General features: G+C 51.7%; 1 protein-coding gene and 1 long non-coding RNA gene across 10 annotated transcripts in view; one reads left to right on the top strand and one right to left on the bottom strand.

Moving 5' to 3' along the window:
- GRK5 (G protein-coupled receptor kinase 5) overlaps window positions 1-19,017 on the bottom strand; it is a 207,499-nt gene that overhangs the window by 84,055 nt on the left and 104,427 nt on the right. The gene's annotated exons all lie outside the window — the stretch shown is intronic.
- LOC113918563 lies at window positions 911-6,988 on the top strand. Its single transcript, XR_004819634.1, has 3 exons — window positions 911-1,005; window positions 6,548-6,759; window positions 6,887-6,988. It is a non-coding gene; the product is annotated as an uncharacterized LOC113918563 (long non-coding RNA).

Below are 19,017 nucleotides of genomic sequence, written 5' to 3'. Positions count from 1 at the left end.
TGGGTTATATCAAGATTTCCCATATTAGAAAACAAAATTGAGAAAAATCTAAAACACAAGAATACACAGGCATATATTCTGTTAACTGTCAGAGTGATATTGTCACATGTCATATAGGCTCTAGAAAACTCTACATACACTTGTGAGAGAATATGAGTGAAAAAGGGAGAATAACATCATTATGGACTATCATGTATCATTATGAAAACAGTTTTGACCTTGCTAAAAGAGTCTCGGGGACTGTGTCTGTTCTTAACAAATCGGAGGTTAATCAACATCTTTACTTTCCTTCTGAAAAAGACAGAAAGAACTTCAAATGCTTTAATTCTGATTATTACATCTTCATTTTTAAAAGTTGTCTTCCTTTTTTAAATCTGCTTTGCCTTTTTTTTTAAAGATTTTATTTATTTAATTGAGAGAGAGAATGAGAGAGAGAGAGAGCACATGAGAGGGGATAGGGTCAGAGGGAGAAGCAGATTCCCTGCCGAGCAGGGAGCCCGATGCAGGACTCGATCCCGGGACTCCAGGATCATGACCTGAGACGAAGGCAGTCGCTTAACCAACTGAGCCACCCAGACGCCCCTGCTTTGCCATTTTTTATAGCTTCTTCTTCCTCGCTCATATTTCCAAGTCTCTCCTATACTTCTTGAAATATACCTACATCCCATATGCTCTTCATACAATGTGACTCACACACACACACACACACACACACACACACACACACACACACACACCCGCCGAGAGCTGGGGTGGGTGTTCCCTCTCTTTGAATCTGGGTACAAGCTTGTCACTACTCCAACCAATAGAATGTGGGGAAGGTGATGCTTTGTGACTTCTGAGGCTAGGTCACAAAAGGGACAGAGCTCCTGCTTAGATCTCCATCTCTGGAGATCTTACCCATGGAACCAGGCACCATGCTGTGAGGAAGTCCAGGCCGCATGGTGAAGCCACATGGGGAGGAGCTGGGAACCCGTTAACTGCCAGCATCCAACTGCAAGACATGTGAGTAGATTAGTCTTCCAACCTTCAAGTCTTGCACTCAGGCCTTGAACAACATGAAGTAGAAATAAACCATGCCTGCTTTACTCTCTTTGAATTCTGGACCTACAGAATCCATGAGCGTCATGTTTGTTTTATGTCACTATGTCACTCAGTGGTGGTAACTGGAACATTTCCCCAATGCATTTCTGGTGTCTAATTTAGAAGATGCTTAAATATTTGTTAGATTTATAAAATACATTAGAAAAACATATTATTCTTCTGCAATCTACAGCCTACTCTTCAGAAAAGTCCCACAACCTTCACTGGATATCTTCAATCTGTGATTGCAACAAGAGCTCACTCTCTTGTTTGCCAGTGAATGAAAGCCCCCAGATCAGAGAGGGCTTCTGTCCCACATAGCTCCTCAGAAAATCAAGGAGTATGGATTCCCTGGGATCCACCCTCAAAGCAAATAAGGCACTCATCCCTCTGTTTCCCAAGCAAATATTTGCATTGTCCTTGACTGTGGGTGCCATTTTGTTTTCCTTTTAAACTGGCTGCTTCCAGGGCAAAAGTGATGTGGGGAGAAAAACATATTTCCAAACAGCACCTGCATCATCCAACCTAAAAATAAATCCAGTAGAACTGGTTTTAGGAGTGATGCCACTGCTAAAAATAATGCTTACACATATAATGACATCAGCAGGTAACCGACCTGGGACCTGCAGGGCCCCAGTGTGTTTTGGGGACATCTTGAGCTCCTGCTTGCTTTCGGAGGTGGATCAATCCATCCTCACCCTCCTCCCACCTGGTGTTCATTTCAGGAGCCCAGAGCTGGACCTACTAAATTCAAGGAAAAGGGCTGGCTGAACATAGGGAAGCTCTGGATTTAGAGCTTTCATTAAAAAGTAATATGGACTTTCTATTTCAAGAACAGAATATCTAATAGTGTTGCCAAGGAGAAGCTCTCCAGGACCTGCTTTAATGGTAAATACGAATGGTTGTAATTAGCATATTAATAGCGGTTTGATTTTCTAACGCCACATGAAAGCCTCTCTCCAGCCTCTTTACAATACTATCTGCTTGGAGGTAATTACAGAACAGAGACAGAGCACTGGAGTACAGAAGCCCGCTCTCCCCAGTTCTGCCTCCAACTGGCCTCAGCCAAGTTTCCAGATCAAGAACATGGAGGCATGGGCGGTGGGGGGGCGATGCTGATCCCACTTCTCACACCCCATTTTAGCCCTAAGCTTCTTTCCATGGTCTGACAACCTGGTTCCCAAAAAGTGAAAACAGAACATTTCAGACCCCAAAGAACCCAAATCCCAGCAGAGAGGGCTTCCCACGAACAAGGCTTGACCTATGAACGAGTCCCAGAACAACTTTGGCAACTCACAAGAGCATCACTGATTTTTAAAGAACTCTCCAAACTTGATATTCCTGGCAACCAGCCAGCCTGCACTCCTGAGAGCTGAGAAGTGAAAAAGCAAACTCACAGCCCCGGGGCCTGGAGGCAGGGGATGAGGCAGGAGGATGGTGACAGGCAGGCCGCGCTTTCCAGGTCTCACACTTGCCCGGGAGCTGCACGGAACACCCCACACCCACCCTGGGGCTTGTGAGCACCACACTGGGCTCTAAATCAAAGCCCAGGATTCAGTTGGGGGCTGCACTGAAAAGCTGGCTCTGTGGCTCTGGCCCTAATTGCACTGCAGGGCAGAAGGTTGGGGAGCTGGACTGGTTTGTACTCAAGAGTGGTTCTTGTCTTTTTAGAGGGGCTGATGGGATGGCAGGCAGGAGCCGCCTCAGGCAGCTTAATTGCTGCAACTCTACACTCCAATTAAACACCAAATAAACATGCTGAACAATCCAAACAGACCAAGCTTCCCGGGGCCACTCCAGAAGCAATTCCTAGTTCGGAGGAGGCTTTTTCTTCTCCACTCAACTGTTGTCCCCTCCATCGCCTCAAAGTGGAAGCAGCTCACTCTCCTGGAAGCACCTTGAAGACAGGACTTTTGTCCCACTCCCAGATGCCTAGCCTCCCTCATAACCGGAGCTGGCCAATGAGATGAGGACAAGCTCTTAGGTTCAGCTTCCAGAACAGCTCCTTAAAGTCCTTTGACTCGTTGAGAGAAACGTACACGTATCCTTCTCCTATTCTTTTGTTTGTTTGTTTGTTACTGCCCGGAATAAGAACGTGATAGCTGGAGCTGCATCAGCCATTTTAGACCATGAGGTATCTGGTGAAGCAGAGAGATAGAAGGAGCCTGGATCCTTGATGACACGGAACAGCCAACCACAGCTTACTTCAAGACTTCATTTATGTGAGAAAAAAATGTGGTGTTCAACCCATCCAGCCAACTATCATGAGTATCTAATCCATGGGATACTCTGCCTTACCACCAAAACTTCCCTTGCTACATCCTACCCCTCAGTCAGGGCCGCCCTCCTCCTACCCTAGGGAGGAAATAATCACTTCTTTATTTGACCAACTGCAGTACTTTGTCATATGACATAGTGGTTAAGAATTTATTATCAGGCGTCAGACAGACCAGGGTGCAAATCCAAGTTCTTCCATTTACTAGTCACGTGACTTTCAGCAAATCATTTCACCTCATTCAGACCTAGTTTCATCAGCTGTCAGTTAGGATGGTAACACTACCACCTTCCAGAGTTTCCTGAGGCTTGGAGGATAACAGAGGCAAAGCCCCTGGCATTCTCTCAGCACACGACAAACATGACCATCAGCCCCATTCGTGAGCCACGAATTTGGTCGCCATAATCTATCAACTGCAATAGTTCCCACTGTTATAGTATTTACTTGATATTTTTATTTTTTAATTTTTTTAAAGATTTTATTTATTTATTTGACAGAACGAGACACAGCAAAAGAGGGAACACAAGCAGGGGGAGTGGGAGAGGGAGAAGCAGGCTCCCCGCAGAGCGTGGAGCCAGATGCGGGGCTCGATCCCAGGACCCTGGGACCATGACCTGAGCCGAAGGCAGATGCTTAACGACTGAGCCACCCAGGCGCCCCAGATATTTTTCTTTAACCTGGGTGTTAACTGACTCTCCCTCCCACCTGCTGGGAAATTACTGCTGTGGTTACTATTTATTTTTTTATGACATACATTAAAAAAATGCATAACCACAGTTCAGTGTGCTACATACAATCATCACACATGAAGAGGCGTGCCTGCCACCCTTCCTAATATCGTTCTGATGTTCTGAAGAAAGAAATGCACATACATCTTCCGTTCCTATCCACCAGGCTCCTTGAGGATGGGGCCTGGGTTGTACTTGTCTCTGATTAACCCAGCATCTGGGACATAGAGGAAGCCCATTGAATATCTGCCTGATGAGCGGGAAAACATTCTCTTGTAGCCATATCAGAGACCTGGATAGAGAGCACAGCCAAATTCCATTCCAGCACATTGTGAGGGTCATCCAAATTCTTCTGCTGTGCCGGGTGCATTTTCCATAAAAAAATTACACATAAGAGGTGGGCAGTCAGCAAAGGAGTCTGCAATTGTTTCCAGAAATATTTCCATGAACCTTAAATGGCTTTTGCTGTTATGGGATTTGATCCATCTCGTGGCGCCCTGGAGAGACCTGGACAGGCCAGTGAAATGTGGCAGGGACTTCATGGAAAAGGGGTCCTTCTCTGAGCTGGACAAAGAAGACCTTCTGAAGGAGTTTTGTGCCACCTCAACAGCTGAATACATTCTTGCAAAATATTTCCATCAGGGAGTGCGGTCCTTATGCAAAGCAAGAGGTGGTGACATTCTGAAAACACTGCATCCCAAATAAAATGTGAGCTGTGACAAGGATGCAGCGGGACCCAGCTTCTGGGTCAGAGACACTTTTTTGATGATGGAAATGTTTTGATGGAAAATGATGCACTTGGCCTGTTAAGAAGTAACCAAGCAAAATGTTTTGGGGCATAAGTAGAATGTTTTATTTGGCAAATTCATGTCAATTCAGACTGGAAGGTAACTCACTTCTCCTACTACCTCAACCTTCTATGGCCAAATGGCAGACTGAAAAAAAAAAAAGAAAAAAAAAAGACAGGTGTAGGCAGCAGGCTGCGTGAGACCAGAGGGCCAGAGACCTACATGCAGAAGGTTCCGGAGCTGGAGGATCTCAACTTGGCAGGAAGTTCATCCAGCGGGAATGAGCCTGACCCTCCAGCCCCATCCCAGGTGAGAGGTTGGGCGGGGGTCACCACCATGCGTAAGCCCCGAGAGGCAGCAGTAAGCAGGCACGTCCAGGCTTTGCCTGTAAATAGGTAACTGAGGCAACATCCAGAAGCCCGATCTGCAAGATGAGAGCGAAAATACCACTTCCTGCAGGACTGCCGGGCAATGACGTGCATTCAGGCAGGGTGAAGAGAGCTTTGCAAGCTGCACAGCAGCCCCCAGCCTCCACAGGGAGCAAGGCAGGTGCACTGAGAGCAATAGCTAGTGGCGTGTGGCCTGAGTGAGCCCCACAGGCAGGTGGTGGTTTTGAGGATCACAGGACACCCTGGAACTCAGAGGCATAGGAGAAGCTGGTAGCTGAATCAGTCCCGGAAGGGAGAGCTAGCTTTCACCATTCAGACCTAACTGGGAAATAATTGGCTGCTGGCCGAAGACCCCAGAAAGGCTGTCAGCAGGACCGTAGAGAGAGAGAGAGAGAGAGCCCACACCCACTGCTGATGACCATCTCGGGCACTGGCGAGAGGCGTTCCCCAGCTGCGGGGCCCATCCCTGCGCACAAGGGGTCCCGAGAGGGGTCTGAGTGCACGTTCATGGAGACCCCAGGAGTCCAGGTGAGGAACTGCTTCCTGAAAGTGACAGACTTGCCCAAGGCCATTCAGCGAGTTAAGTGGAAGAGCCAAGAAGGAACCTAGTCTGCTTTTGAAGACACTGCTTTCCTTCCAGAACCATCGGAAGTATGGTCTGACATAGCATCCCCTCAGCCCACCTGCCAGAGCCATGCTCCTGCCTGTCGCTGCTATCTTCCTTTTGTCTGCAGCTTTGTAACACTGCAGCCCAGAGGACCAGCCTCGGGCCGCTGCTAACCCAGCCCGTCAGCTCCCTCCCTGTGTCCTTCCCGCAAGAGCTCTTCTCTGAACTCAGCAAATAGACTATGTTTAACCTCTCCGCCTAAAGCTCATTCTCTCAAATTCTCTCTTTTGATGGTGCAAGGCAGGGGGCGGGGCAGGGGAGGAGAGTGGAGGACGATGGGGGATTGCTCACCTCTCATCTCTTGCCAACATCTTAAAAAATCTGTCTCCTGCTGGTGGCCAGGACTTCAAGAGCAGCCCTCCTGTGGTGGCCAAGGGAGTGAGCAGAGCAGCCCTGTCCTCTGCCCCTCCCCCACCCATCCCGCCCCCAACACACACACACACACACACACACACACACACACACACACACACACACACACACACACACACACACACACACACACACACACACACACACACTCCTATTTATACCCCTCAATCGAGCTATCTCCTTTTTTGGACAATGTCGCCGTTTTGGCTCACTGTGGATGCTCAGTCATTGTGTCTCTTTACCAGGAAGGGAGAAGCACAGCGAAGCAACAAACGTATTTGGCCTGCCACCAGGGCTACAACCAGTGGTGTCTGATTCCCCTCCGGGGCACCTTCCGATGGCCTGTCTAGCCAAGCGCTCAGCCAGTTTCTCCAACCCGGGGAAGTGGCCAGCTGTGTGCAGCCGGGCAAGCTCAGGCCCCCTCTGGGTGGGTTGTCCCCCAGCCAAGTCCATGGAGGTGCGTTCCATCTTCCTGCCTGAGTCAGCCCACCTTGCAGAGAGCCCCGGGGGTGGGGGGACCCTGGCCTGGCGCCACCCAGCACGATGGCCGGTCACAATTCCTTCCTCTCCTACATTCCTTGAAGCCGGCGGGGCAGGCGTCAGTTTGCCCACTCTGCAGAGAGGAGGAACAGAACTCAGACACACCCGCTTCCCAGGTGGCGCAGGAAGCTTCGTCACCTTTTCACTTCTAAGGTACTGATTTATTGATTGCTTGCGTCCCAAAAGGATCCACAGCATTTCCCAATAAAAGCACATTTCAATTGTTCCATGAAAGACAAAGAACAGGAAATAAGCAGTGAAGAGGGAAGAGAGACTAGAAGGAGCTCCCTCCAGGGCATCTGACGGAGGCGAGCTATGCTTTCAGCCTGAGACTTGGCTGTGGGCTTCCCAGCAGTTTGAACAGAGAGAGGTGCAGGTGGGTGGTTGGCGGTGGGGATAAACTACAGCCAGGCTTCAGGACTCCTCAGGAAACAGACAGGCAACAAGCACCTACTGTGTGCAGGCTTTGGCTCCGTGTTGGGGGAGAACTGAGATTCAGCCCCTGTCCGTGAGGGCGGGCAGGCAAAGTTTGCTGGGTGAGCGAAGGGCGCACTGGTGGGGCATCACTCTACCCTCCCGCGCAGAGCAGGGGCGGTGGACACTGGAACAGAATGGGACAAGGGACAGGGACACCTGGCATTTCCTGGCCGCACTCGAGGGGGCAAGTGAGGCTGCCGTCTCCGCTAGCCATGCTGTCCCTGTCCCCTACGGAAGGTTCAGAGCCAGGAGAAAGGCCTTCCCTAAATCGGAGGCTGCCCCTGGCTGAGCGTGCGGCCTCGCCTACTTGCCCAGCAGTTACCTCTAAGGCAGGATGTGAGGAGGTCAGGCACCAGTGCCATGTCCCTTCCTGCCACGGGCCCAGAAATGCTTCTCCCCAGCTCCAACCCTACCCGCCCTGCACGAGATGCCGCCACCGGGGCCTTCCAGTCTCCTCAGCTAAGGCACCTCCAGGTCCACGGTGCCTGGCCACGAGGCCAACAGACCTGGTCCCTCCTTGTTTCCTGCTGTCCTCAGCCTCCAGCCTGCCTCGTCCATCCCTTTGCAGGGCCTCAAATTCCCCACCGGCCAAGTGAGGGAGTAGGGCTAGCACAGGACTGCGCTCTGGCTACAGCTCTAACATTACAGAGAAATCCTAACTTGTTAGCGGGGAAACTGGACCAGCACTCAGATCCCCAGCTCTAGGCACTGGCACCCCCACCTGGAAGGAGCCACCTGGATGGACGTGTGGGCTCAGTGGCCGCTGGGAGGGGCCGAGCGCACTTCCTGCTGCAAAGCAACATGGCAGAGATCAAAGATGCTCCTGGGGAGACTCTCCACCCCCCCCCAGAAAGGCCTTACACCACTTGGGTCCCACTCAGCAGGAGGCAGAAGCAGAAGGAGCTCGTCTGCCCCGCTGCACACACGTGGACTCTTTGGACCCTAAGGTTAGGCTCTCCCACTCACCAGCCAGTGGCCCTGACAAGTCCCATCTCTCTGAGCCTTAGCGAGGTAGCACGATTGATAATCGGGCCGTGCAGAATTTGGAAGGCCTAGCTTCTGGCCTGGGAGACTCTTCACTATAACCACCGCCTTCTCTTGCCGGGTCAGAGTCTCCAAGTCAGTCATTTCTTTCCCCTGACATCCGTCGAGGTGAGAGGGCTACAAGACACCCGGGAGCCTGCCTTCAGGATACTTCATCTGGTGATGGACAATCACACACATACACACACACACACTCACACAATACAGGGGTGGGTCACACGTGCCAGGCTGTGTCCTATCAACAAGAGGGAAGCCCTGCAGACTCTTCCAGAAGGCTGGACACAACAGACAGCACACACACAGGCTCCCCTCAGGTAAGCCAGGTGGCAGCAGCACCTCAGCCCTCTGGACTAGGCTGTGAACAGAAACGAAATGGCTCCCAGAGATCATGACTGCACCTTGATGCTGAGGTGGGGAGAATGAGTCCCACAGACAGTAAATCAGTCCAATTTCCTTCTAGTCCTGGGTGAAAGATTCTAGCCAACACCCCCTATGTAAGCCGCAGAGAAGGCCCGGCCGGCTCTGTCCTCAGAGGGGCGCAGAGAACAGGAAAGGCCAGCTCATTCTATGGGGATTTCTGGTGAACGGGTTTCACCAGGGCCCCTGCCCCCTGCTAGGGCCTGGGGATCAGGTGAGCAGTGAGGACCCCCCGCCCCCCAGCAGGGCCCACAAGCCAGCCAGCTAGCCCTCGCTGATGGCATTCCGATGGTCAGGCAGGTGGTTTGTTGCTGCAGCCCTCACGCCCCACGGAGACCTGAGGCCACTCCGGGAGTGGAGCTGTCAGCACCACCAGGCTGAGGCTCGATGGCAGGGTCCCACAAGCAGGAAACTAGCTGCAGCAGGAGACTGGTCACCCTCCATAAACCCAGCCCCACGGGGGTTTTCCTTCCTGTCTCAGGAGATGATAACTCTGAGCCAGGAGGTCATGGTCAGGAAATACTGGAAGGAAATGCGCCAAACTGCAGACCGTGGAGGTGTGAGGACGGGGCTGCCAGACTGGGGGGGTGAGCCACACCAGACCCAGCGGCACGGGCTCCAGAGGACCACAGCTCGAGTCCCGCCACGACAATGGCCTGTCACCACTCCATGCTCCCTTCCCTCCCTCGTGGATTCCTTCACTGACTCGCTGGTTCTGTGGACACCTGCCCAGCTCCCACAGAGGACCAGGCACTAGCGGAGGGGCAGGGCTTACAAAGGTGTCACAGACCCTTTAGGAAAGTAGTCAGACACCTGAAGCCTAGCTCTGTTCCCCATGGCCAGGGTTTGGTGGCGGTACATGTGGAATATTCTAGGGCCTGGGTAAAGGGGGTGGGTGATTATTTCAGGCAGGGTTCCATTGACTTTGGAGGTAGGACCTGGCCAGGTAGGGAGAGGACAGAGGATGTGGCCTGAGCAAAGACCAGAAGCAGGAAGAAAACCTGTTTACCAAGGCCCCGGGTGCTCAGGCCTGGGCCGGTGCTTCTAAACGTAGCACCGCATTTAAACTCTCCAGCAACCCTGAGAAGTGAGTGACATGGTCCCCATATCTACAGGCAAGGACCAGGCTCGGATAGGATCTGAGTCTGGCTCTGCCTCTTTGTGGTGTCTGACCTTAGGCAAGGGGCTTCACTGCCATATACCCTAATTTCCTTATATGCCAAATAAGTCTAAAAACAGCACCTCTCTCTTAGGGTTGTGGGGTAGGTATAAAGAGGCAATGCAAAGTGCTGGGCAAAGTATCTGGCACATAATAAGAATGTGATCAGTGATAGCTCAGCGAGGTTAAGCAAACTGTCCAAAGTTACACAGCTCTGAAATAAAATGAAAGGATTTGGCACTGTGATATGCTGATAACTTCCATGCTAGTAAAAGTTTACTCAAGGGCATGAGAAGCCCAAAGGTTTCCAGGGGTGGGGGGTTATGGAGAGAGGACCACTCTGGGTGGCTTCATACAGCAAGTCAGAGACCAATCTTAGAGGGTCAGAGGACAGGCTTCGTAAGAGGCCCTGACTTAGGGCTGTGTGGTTTGGACTCTGTCCTACGGGCAGTGGATGGGCCATTTATATCTGCTAGAAGTCTCAACTTTGATGTCTTTAGAAAAGTCAAGAAGCGTCGAAGTGCTAAGATCAACAAACAAGAAGGCTAGATTGGATGGGCAAGAAGGAAAAAGAAACCAGCCATCAACAGTGGACCAATGAAGAGGCTACTGCCTCTGTCCAAGCAGCGTGATGACGGTCAAGGCAATGGGATGGAGAAGGGGGGCACTGACCCAACCAAGTGGGCGCAGGAACTCCACCTGGTGTGGCTGATAAAGCCATGGTGAGACACAGGAATCCAGGAGGGGTGCAGGTTGGGAATGGGTGAGAAGTTAACACGGTGGCAGGCGAGTGGGGCTGAGAACGATTCCTTTCATGTTAAAGCCAAATGGGGACAAAGGGTAGCAAAAGCCCGAAGAGAATAAGTCTCACGGCTGGCTGGCCAGAGGAGGCAGCCGGGGGATAGTCAGGGTGGAGAGCTCCCTCTGCACCCCACACCCACATCCTGACCCCCAGTTAGCGAGGGCCTGCAAGCCCCACCTGGGTGGCACCTGAGGTGGTGTCTCGGACATAGCCAGTGTGACATTCATGCCATCTGCCGCCTTCTGAAAGGCCCCGCAGAGGGTAGAGGGAGAGAGGACAGACAGCAGGGGTGTGAGAAACCACCCCCAAAAAGAGGGGAGGGAAGAGACAGGTGGGCAGCGGGAACAGCTGTCAACTTGGAGGCCTCTTGGGTGGTGTGAAAGGCATCCTGTGACCCAGCGTCACAAAGAGAAACCTGCTCCCAGCCCGACGCCGCAGGTGACACAAGCTGTAGCGGCCCCTGCCTCCTAGCATCATCAGGAACGGGGGCCATCTATGGTACATTCCGGGTCCTGGGCTGGGTCCTTGAGAAACGCTGTCTCATTTCTCCCTGGCACACAGTAAATGATAGATATCTGGAGAAGTGAGTGAATTTCATAACATTCCAAAAGCCCAGCCTTCTCTGTCTGTCCCTGGCTCCCCTTTGCTCTCTGTTCTCCCCCTTGAGGACTGCTGCAGGGGCTCTCAGAAGGACATTCAGTGGCTCCCAACTACCTGTAAGACAAAGACCTAACCTTTCGGGCCAGGGGCACAGATGATGTCTCGGGCCTGAGCCAGCCTCCCGTGGACCTCTTCCCTCATGACTTCGCTGCACAAAGCCCATCAAAGCAGTGTGTGCATCACTTCCCACACGTGCCCCATGTTGTCCTACCTTCATGGGAAAAGCATGGCAACCATGGTGGAAATCCATAGCCAGCACAGGCGTGACTCAGGCCCAGGCTTTCATCTGGACTCTGTGGCTTCCAGAGCTCTGTAACTTTGAGCAATTTACAAAGCTCTCTGAGTCCCTGCATCTTCATCCATAAAACAGAGGGTGGAGGAAGTGGTGCCCAGCCCATAGGGCTTTGTAACGATTCAATGAGTGTGTGTCTGCAAAGCCAACAGTCCGATTCCCAGCCACGGTGAGTGCCTAGGAAAGGCTTGCTGGTTCTAAGATGCTGCACTGCGGACTCCAAAAGTCTCCCTTTTCTCCCACCTACTCACAGATGCCTCTGTTTCCCTTGCCCACCCCACCTCTGGACACTTGGTACTGAGGAAGAACATGTGACAGCTACCCACTTTCACAAGGCCGTCACCCAGCTTTCTGCCCCGTCTTCCCAACTAGGGACAGTTCCCGAAGGGACAGAGCTGGCCTTACATCCCCCCTTGGGAACCCCTGCAGGGCCATGCGCAGAGTGAAAGCTGAACGGGGGGGTTCATGGCTGGAATTGTGACTGACTTTGTGAAGGTCTCTCCTGCCTGGAGGCAGAGGGACATGTAAGATGGCCTTTGCTGGGGGGAGGGGTCCCATCCTGAACTTCGAAGTCTGTTGAGGGCTAGTAAATAGAGCTCTGCGGGATGGAAGTGGGGCTAAGGGGAAAGGGGTCATATTCAGGTTACATAAAGCAATAAATGTGGCCTAGCCCGTGTTGCCAGGAGCCACTCCTGAAAGCAGCTCTCCACCACCTGGCAGCTCCCCAGATCCCTGGCATAGAGTACGTGCAAAACAGAATGAATGAACGAATGAATGAACAGATAAACCCAGCAGGCCCTGGCAACTACCACCCACAGGGGAACCAAGAAACAAAGCTCTGAACTAAATAGGACTCCTGCCGACAGGGATGATGACGAACAGCAGTGACAAAGCAGCGGCCACCTCGGAGTGCTTCACTGCGTGCCAGGTCCCCGGCAGAGTCCTCTCCATGCATTTCGTCATTTGATCCTTGCGACACGCCTATTCCCATTCTGCAGGTAAGGACACTGAGGATTGAGAAGATAAATCATCTGTCCAAAGTCACAGTCAGTAAGGAATAGAGCCTGGCTCAAACCCAGGTCCCTCTGACACCAGAGCTCATGCTCCTCACTGTTGTCTCCACCCCAACTTGACTGAGCCAGGTTAGCCCTTCAGTAGCTTTGTCCCTGAGCATAAGCACAGTGCCTACAGCGGTCTCACACTCCCGGGCTGCTGACACCCAAGCCTGCTTTGCCCCAAGCTGGCTTCAGCCAAAGTCCTGGAGCAGCGTCACCTCTGGGCCCATCTCTGCCTGGCCAGTCAGGATCCGACAGCCAGAGGGGCCGACATGACACATGGAGGCATGCACCCCCCTCTCAGCTCTCCCGTGCCTCCCCCTCAGGTCAGCCGGGGCCCAGCAGGGGAGAGGATGGGGGCCTTTTAAAAAGACTCAGAGAGAAAAAGAAGACCCATCAGCAAGCATTCTAGGACTTGGGGAGATTAAGATTTTTTTGTTTTCCATCCCCAGGGGAGAACAAAAACATCTGAGCAAGGAAAGAAAATTAAGATTCTAAAAGGGCCTGGTGCAGAGGAGACACTGGTGTTGGGGGCTGGGGAAGGGCACCAGGCAGGTCCAGGCTCTACCCTCATGGAGGCTGCAGTTAAGCAGACTGATAGAGGTCAGTTATCAGACTGCTGCAAGGGTTAAGGACCAAACCCAGGCCTGGGGAGGTCACCAGAGAAGACTTCCTGGAGGAAGTGACCTGCAAGGTTGAGTGGATTACCAGGCAGAATTGGGGAAGTGCGTTTGGAGAAGGGAGGAAATGTGAAGGAGTGGCTGGGTCAGGGGACAGGTAGGAGGGGATAAGCTGGAGCAGTAAGCAAGGCAGGGCCAGATAAGACCCTTGGGCTCCATCTTGACTGCAATGGAAAGCCAATGTAGCCGCTGGTGGCACGATCAGATGGACATTTTAGAATGAGCTTCGTGGCTGTGTGTGGAGCCTGGTTAGACCCGGATGAGCCTGGATGGAGTTGAGGGCAGGGCGAGACACCGGAGTTCAGGCAGGATAGGAAGGTGGCCAGGGTGAGGGAAAGAGTAGGGGTGGGGAGAGAGGGGCCAACTCCTGAGATACTGAGGATGCAGAGTTGCCCGGACTTGGAGAGGGACTGGCCATGGAAGCTGGACAGGGGAGGGCAGGCAGGAAAAGGGAGGCTCCCAGGTCTCTGGCCAGTAGGAAGGAAGGTGGTGATTTTCACCAAGATCAGATACAGGGGCAGCTTTGGAAGAAAGGATCACGGTTCTTCAGGGCGACAGGAAAATTACTTTAGCCGTTTGTTCTACTGAAGGGTCACATGACCACACTGAAAAGAGCCAGCAACAAACCGCCGAGCACTTTACAAAGTGTTTCCTACCAGGAAACACCTGTGGCGACTGGATCATCCACTAAGGTAAGGATTGCTGCGTCCCCATTTCAAAGATGAGCAAATTGAGGTTAAGTGACTTTCCCAAGGCCAGAGAATCCAGGGGGAGGCATGAGCACCTCAGTCTTCTGCCTCCCAGTCCTGTGGGGATTCTACAGCCACCTACTTCCATTTTAAATGATATCTGGTTTCTGGGCAGGGAGGACGAATGACAGAGGAGACAGTTCTCTCTCTAGAAGCCGAACAGAGCACGACAGGGCCGCAGACCAAAATGTTCATCACGGGTATCCTCCTGGCAATTTTTACTTTCCTCTTTTTAGATTATATTTTGGAAGTTTCATCAATGGATGTATTTTACTTCTGTAAGGAGAAAAAGACTAAAAGATAATTCTAAAAATATTTTTTAAAGATGATAGAAGAACAGCACAACCGTGAAACAGAAAAAACAAACGGCGGCACTCCAAATGCTTCTCGAGTTTGCCTTTTCCTCTCTGACACTGGCTGGAAAGGGCCACAGCTAGGAGTCAGCAGGAACCCATGCCCACAGGAGCTCTTTAGGGGATAAATTTTTTGTTGTTCTTTGGTTATTTTGTTTTTTTTAATTTAAACGTTTATACTGGCCCCAAATATCCTTCCACCCACACTTTTTTCTTCTCACTCTCCTGGGTGCTAGCTCTGAGGTACTCCGGACAAGGGGTGTTTAATGCACTGAGACAGATGCTGGAGGACATGCTGCCAAGGTGTTGCTGAACAGACAGAGCCCGGGAAATAAATTCTATAAATAGAGTCTGGGCAGAGACCGTTGAAAGTGTTGTCCTAGTGTCTCTTTATGGGGCAGAATGCTGTCATGCTCAGGCTGCTGCAGGTCAGCTGGCCTCTTGAGCCGGTCTGAGGTCCCCGTTGCTGCATAAACTAGCTTGTTTTTCCCACTTTCGGCGACGGGCCTTAAAACAGACAGAAAAGCCCTTCTCATGCCTGACTGCAGTCGCTTGGGCCTGGCAAGCGGGGCCCCGGGTGCTCAGCGAACCTCATGTGCTTTGTCCATCAGAGGCACATTTCAGGTTAATGGCGTCTGCAGATGCAAGCACAGGCTGCAAGTGGAACATTCCAGAGGAAGCAAAGGAGGTGGAGAGGCCGCTGCTCGGGTTTCGCTAATGTGTCTGGCCTTTGAAAAGACAATGTGGGCTTTCTCACCTCTGAGCCAGAGATCAAAATGTCACAGTGGAGTACAAAGATGTTAATCTGAACGCTAACTGGAATGGCAAAAGCTAGAGGAAAACAGAAACAAATAGTTCTCACTCTATCTCTCTCTCTATATATATAATCAATATGAAGCCTTTCAAAATCAGGTTTATGCTGTGCTTAGGGGCAAGGGCTTATTTTCAAGAACCTTAAAGGAAGAATCTGCCCACAAGAAATAAATAAGCCACAGGGAGGGATACACTGGGGGCCTGGACCAGTGCTGGGTGGAGGGCAACAGGCCAGTTCCCCATTGTCCACTGGTGTACCCACTCCCCTGGAGGATGGCAGCCCACGACAACAGGAATTTCTGTGTTTTATTCACAGATGTATCCCCAGTGCCTGACGCTTAATAAATACACGTCAAATGGAAAAACGTAAATCACGTTTATGGAGAATGTTAATGATGTGGGAAAATATTTTTGAAATTACATTAAGAAAAAAAGGTAAGGGCGGGTGCCTGGGTGGCTCAGTCGTTTAAGCCTTTGGCTCAGGTCATGGTCCCAGGGTCCTGGGATCGAGCCCCTCATCGGGCTCCCTGCTCAGCGGGGAGCCTGCTTCTCCCTCTCCCACTCCCCCTGCTTGTGTTCCCTCTCTCGCTGTGTCTCTCTCTCTCTCTCAAATAAATAAATAAAATCTTTACCAAAAAAAAAAAAGGGTAAGGGGAAAAGAAACCCGTAGGTATGTGCGTGGGGGAAAATGCTAGAAGGAATTACATGAAAGTGTTGACTGTGACTACAGCTGAGTGGTAAAATTATGGGTGATCTGTCCTTAAAAATTTTCTCTGTGTTTTTAAGCAAAGTAATTTACCAGTTAGGATCACTTGAACAATAACAGCAACAAGAATAAAGAGGGAATTAAAAAGTACCATGTCCATGGTTCTGAAAGCCTTTGATCCTCTCTAGACAGTCCTGTGGCCTGTGGGGAAGTGGTCAGTCTGGGCCTGCCAGGGTCAGTAGACCCTCGGACCTGGTGGGAACTGGGATCCTCTGGCCCCTTGAACTTGATCTCCACAGACCATGTAAGAATATGGGTATTAGGGGTTGAATTGTATTCCCCAGAAAAGATGTGGTGGAGTCCTAACCTCTAGTACTTTGGAATTTGACCTTATTTGGAAATAGGGTCTTTACAGAGGTAATCGAGTTAAAATGAGGTCATTAGGGTGGACCCTAATCCAGTATGACTGGTGTTCTTATAAAAAGGGGAAAGATGGACACGCAAACACATACTTGGAGAAGGCAGAGATCAAAGTGATGCTTCTATAAACTGAGGAAAGCCGAAGATTGCCAGCAACCACCCGAAGCTAGGAGAGAGGCTTGATCCCAGATCCCAGATGCAGCCCTCCACTGCTATGGCAGTGAATGCCAACCAAGACAGCAAGGGAAAGCCTGCCATGGAGTCAGGTCACAGGGAGAACTTGGCAAGTCACTTGTCTCTCTGGGACTCAGTTTACTTATCTGGAAAATGGGAGGCCTGGCCTAGAGCAGTGGGTTTCAAACTTGGTTTTAATCCTGGAATAAAATCTTACAAAGAGGCTCAAACATAAAAGGTAAAAAGAAACCCTGATCAGTTAGAAGCCTGCTCTGGATCCAGCACCCCCTCCCTGCAGAGCAGCTTTTGAAAACAATTCCAGATCATCTGTAAAACCTTCATTGGTACCCTAGTCTAAGACTCTCCAAACTCGAAACCCACCAGCTAGGATCACTGAGCATCTCGCATGCACCCATGCACCCAAGAGGACCTGACCCCTCGGCTTCAAGAGGTGGCTGGTCTTGGTGGAGAGGTGAGACTAATACCAGGAACACAGTGGGTAGACAAGCCAGGCTGCCCTCTCCCTCCTGAGAGCTAAGCTGCAAACGGGTCACCTGATGTTCTAAATCCGCCACATCTAAATTTATCTTGCCCTCCAAGGACGAGCAGATGCTGTGCCTTATCGGAGCATGGTAAGTGGCAGAACGACAGACGTGACGCGCCCTTATCACCCCAAGGACGGGAATGACGTCTGCAGAAAGACTTGGTCTCCCTGACGATTAAGTCAAGAGCTCATGGGCCAGCAGACCTGAAGGGGACTGGGTCACACAGGCCTCAGGTGGGGTGGGACCCAGCCCAGGAGCCCAGATTCCTTTCCAGACCCTTCTATGTCCCTGGGGTGGGGGAGGGGAACCAGCTGCCCCTGAGGAGGCGCGCAGAGAAAGGGAGGCTGTTTGCAGGGAGGGCCAGTCCCTGTTGCATTCCTGGGGAGCGGAGACCCAGAGCATCCCATTCCACACAGGAAGAGGAAGAAAGAAAACACTCACGAGCACCAGCGGTGTGCAGGCCGACCACCAGAGGTTGGATTAAGAGGTCACTGCCGGTCGCAGCGCAGAGCTGAGCAGCCCAGGAGGAGGCTGGACTCCAGGAACAGGGTCCGGGGTCCTACTGGGCTGATCTGGGCCTGGGCTTCCCCTCGCAGGACAGAGGCCCTGGAACCCACCTGCCGACGACTATGGGCTGGTTCCTGCCTGCCGACACCCAAGCAGTACAGAGCAGGAGCCTCTCAGCCACAGTCCTGCAGATCTGCAGAGAGGGGGAGGCTCTGACCATCCTCCCGGAGCCCACAGACTCATTAGGGGACACAAAGTCGACAAGGAAAGAAGGAAATGGTGTCACTGTCCCCACTGCCCCACTGTGGAATCAGCTGGGGGATTCAGTATTCGTTCAACTTTTAAGTACACAAATGACATGCCAACGCATTCTCCTTTTTAAAAAAAAACCACCTTACAGGTAAAGCTGATGTCCCCTCTGACCTCCATGCCTTCCCCTGGGGTAACTATTGTTAGGACTCTGGGGTGTAACCTTCCAGAACACCCACATGTCCTTTCAAAGAGACCCAGCAGGCCAGGGGTCAGGGCAGGGTGAGACACTATGGGCTTCCCAAGGTGTGCTGTGGGGCCGAGGCAAGAAAGAGCAGCTGAGGGCTGCCGGAAATCAGGGTAGGCCTCCAGGAAAAGGAGTCTGGAGACAGGGGCTCAAGGAAAGGTAGGATCAGATGACCCCAAGGCAGGGGTCCCTGGGGACGGGACCCATGTGATGTCAGCCCCATTCATCATTTGTAGTCAATTCTGCCTCTTTGGGAAACTCTAAAGCCCTCCCAAAGGGTCCTCGCCTTTGCCCGCACACCACAGCACATGCAGAGGACGACGATGACAATGACAATGAAACAGTGGCCTGTGCTGGGCACTCTGCTGGCCCTAACAACAGTTCCACGGCACCGGGATCAGTGCTTCCATTTTCCAGACAACCAAACTGCAGCCCAGGGAAATTAAGCAACTTGCTTAGTGTCCCACGCTGGAGGGTGACAGAGCCACCACTGACCACAGCGTCAAGGAGGGAGGGCCCTTCACGAGGCTGCCTTGCTCCTGCGGCCAGTGGTACAGTTCTTGTGCCTACGACAATGCCGAGCCCATATGAGGGGCTCCACAAGTATCTGCAGGCTGATTTCTTGGTTCAAGACCATGAGCAGTGTTGGGTGAATAATCAAGCACTAGGCAGTCCAAGGCAATCTTCCTGCTATTACGGTGTTTGGGGGTTTTTGTTGTTGGTTTGTTTTTGGTTTTTTTATTTTAAGTTAAGAATCTAAATTTTCTTCTAAGAACCCCCTACAACCTAGAGCTTCTGCTCCTGGAAAGAGTTAAGGCTTTGGCAA

Source organism: Zalophus californianus, chromosome 15 (genome assembly GCF_009762305.2).
Source record: "Zalophus californianus isolate mZalCal1 chromosome 15, mZalCal1.pri.v2, whole genome shotgun sequence".
Lineage (NCBI taxonomy): Eukaryota > Metazoa > Chordata > Mammalia > Carnivora > Otariidae > Zalophus > Zalophus californianus.
The sequence above is the reverse complement of the archived record's forward strand: the minus strand, read 5'-3'. Positions and strand labels throughout refer to the sequence as shown.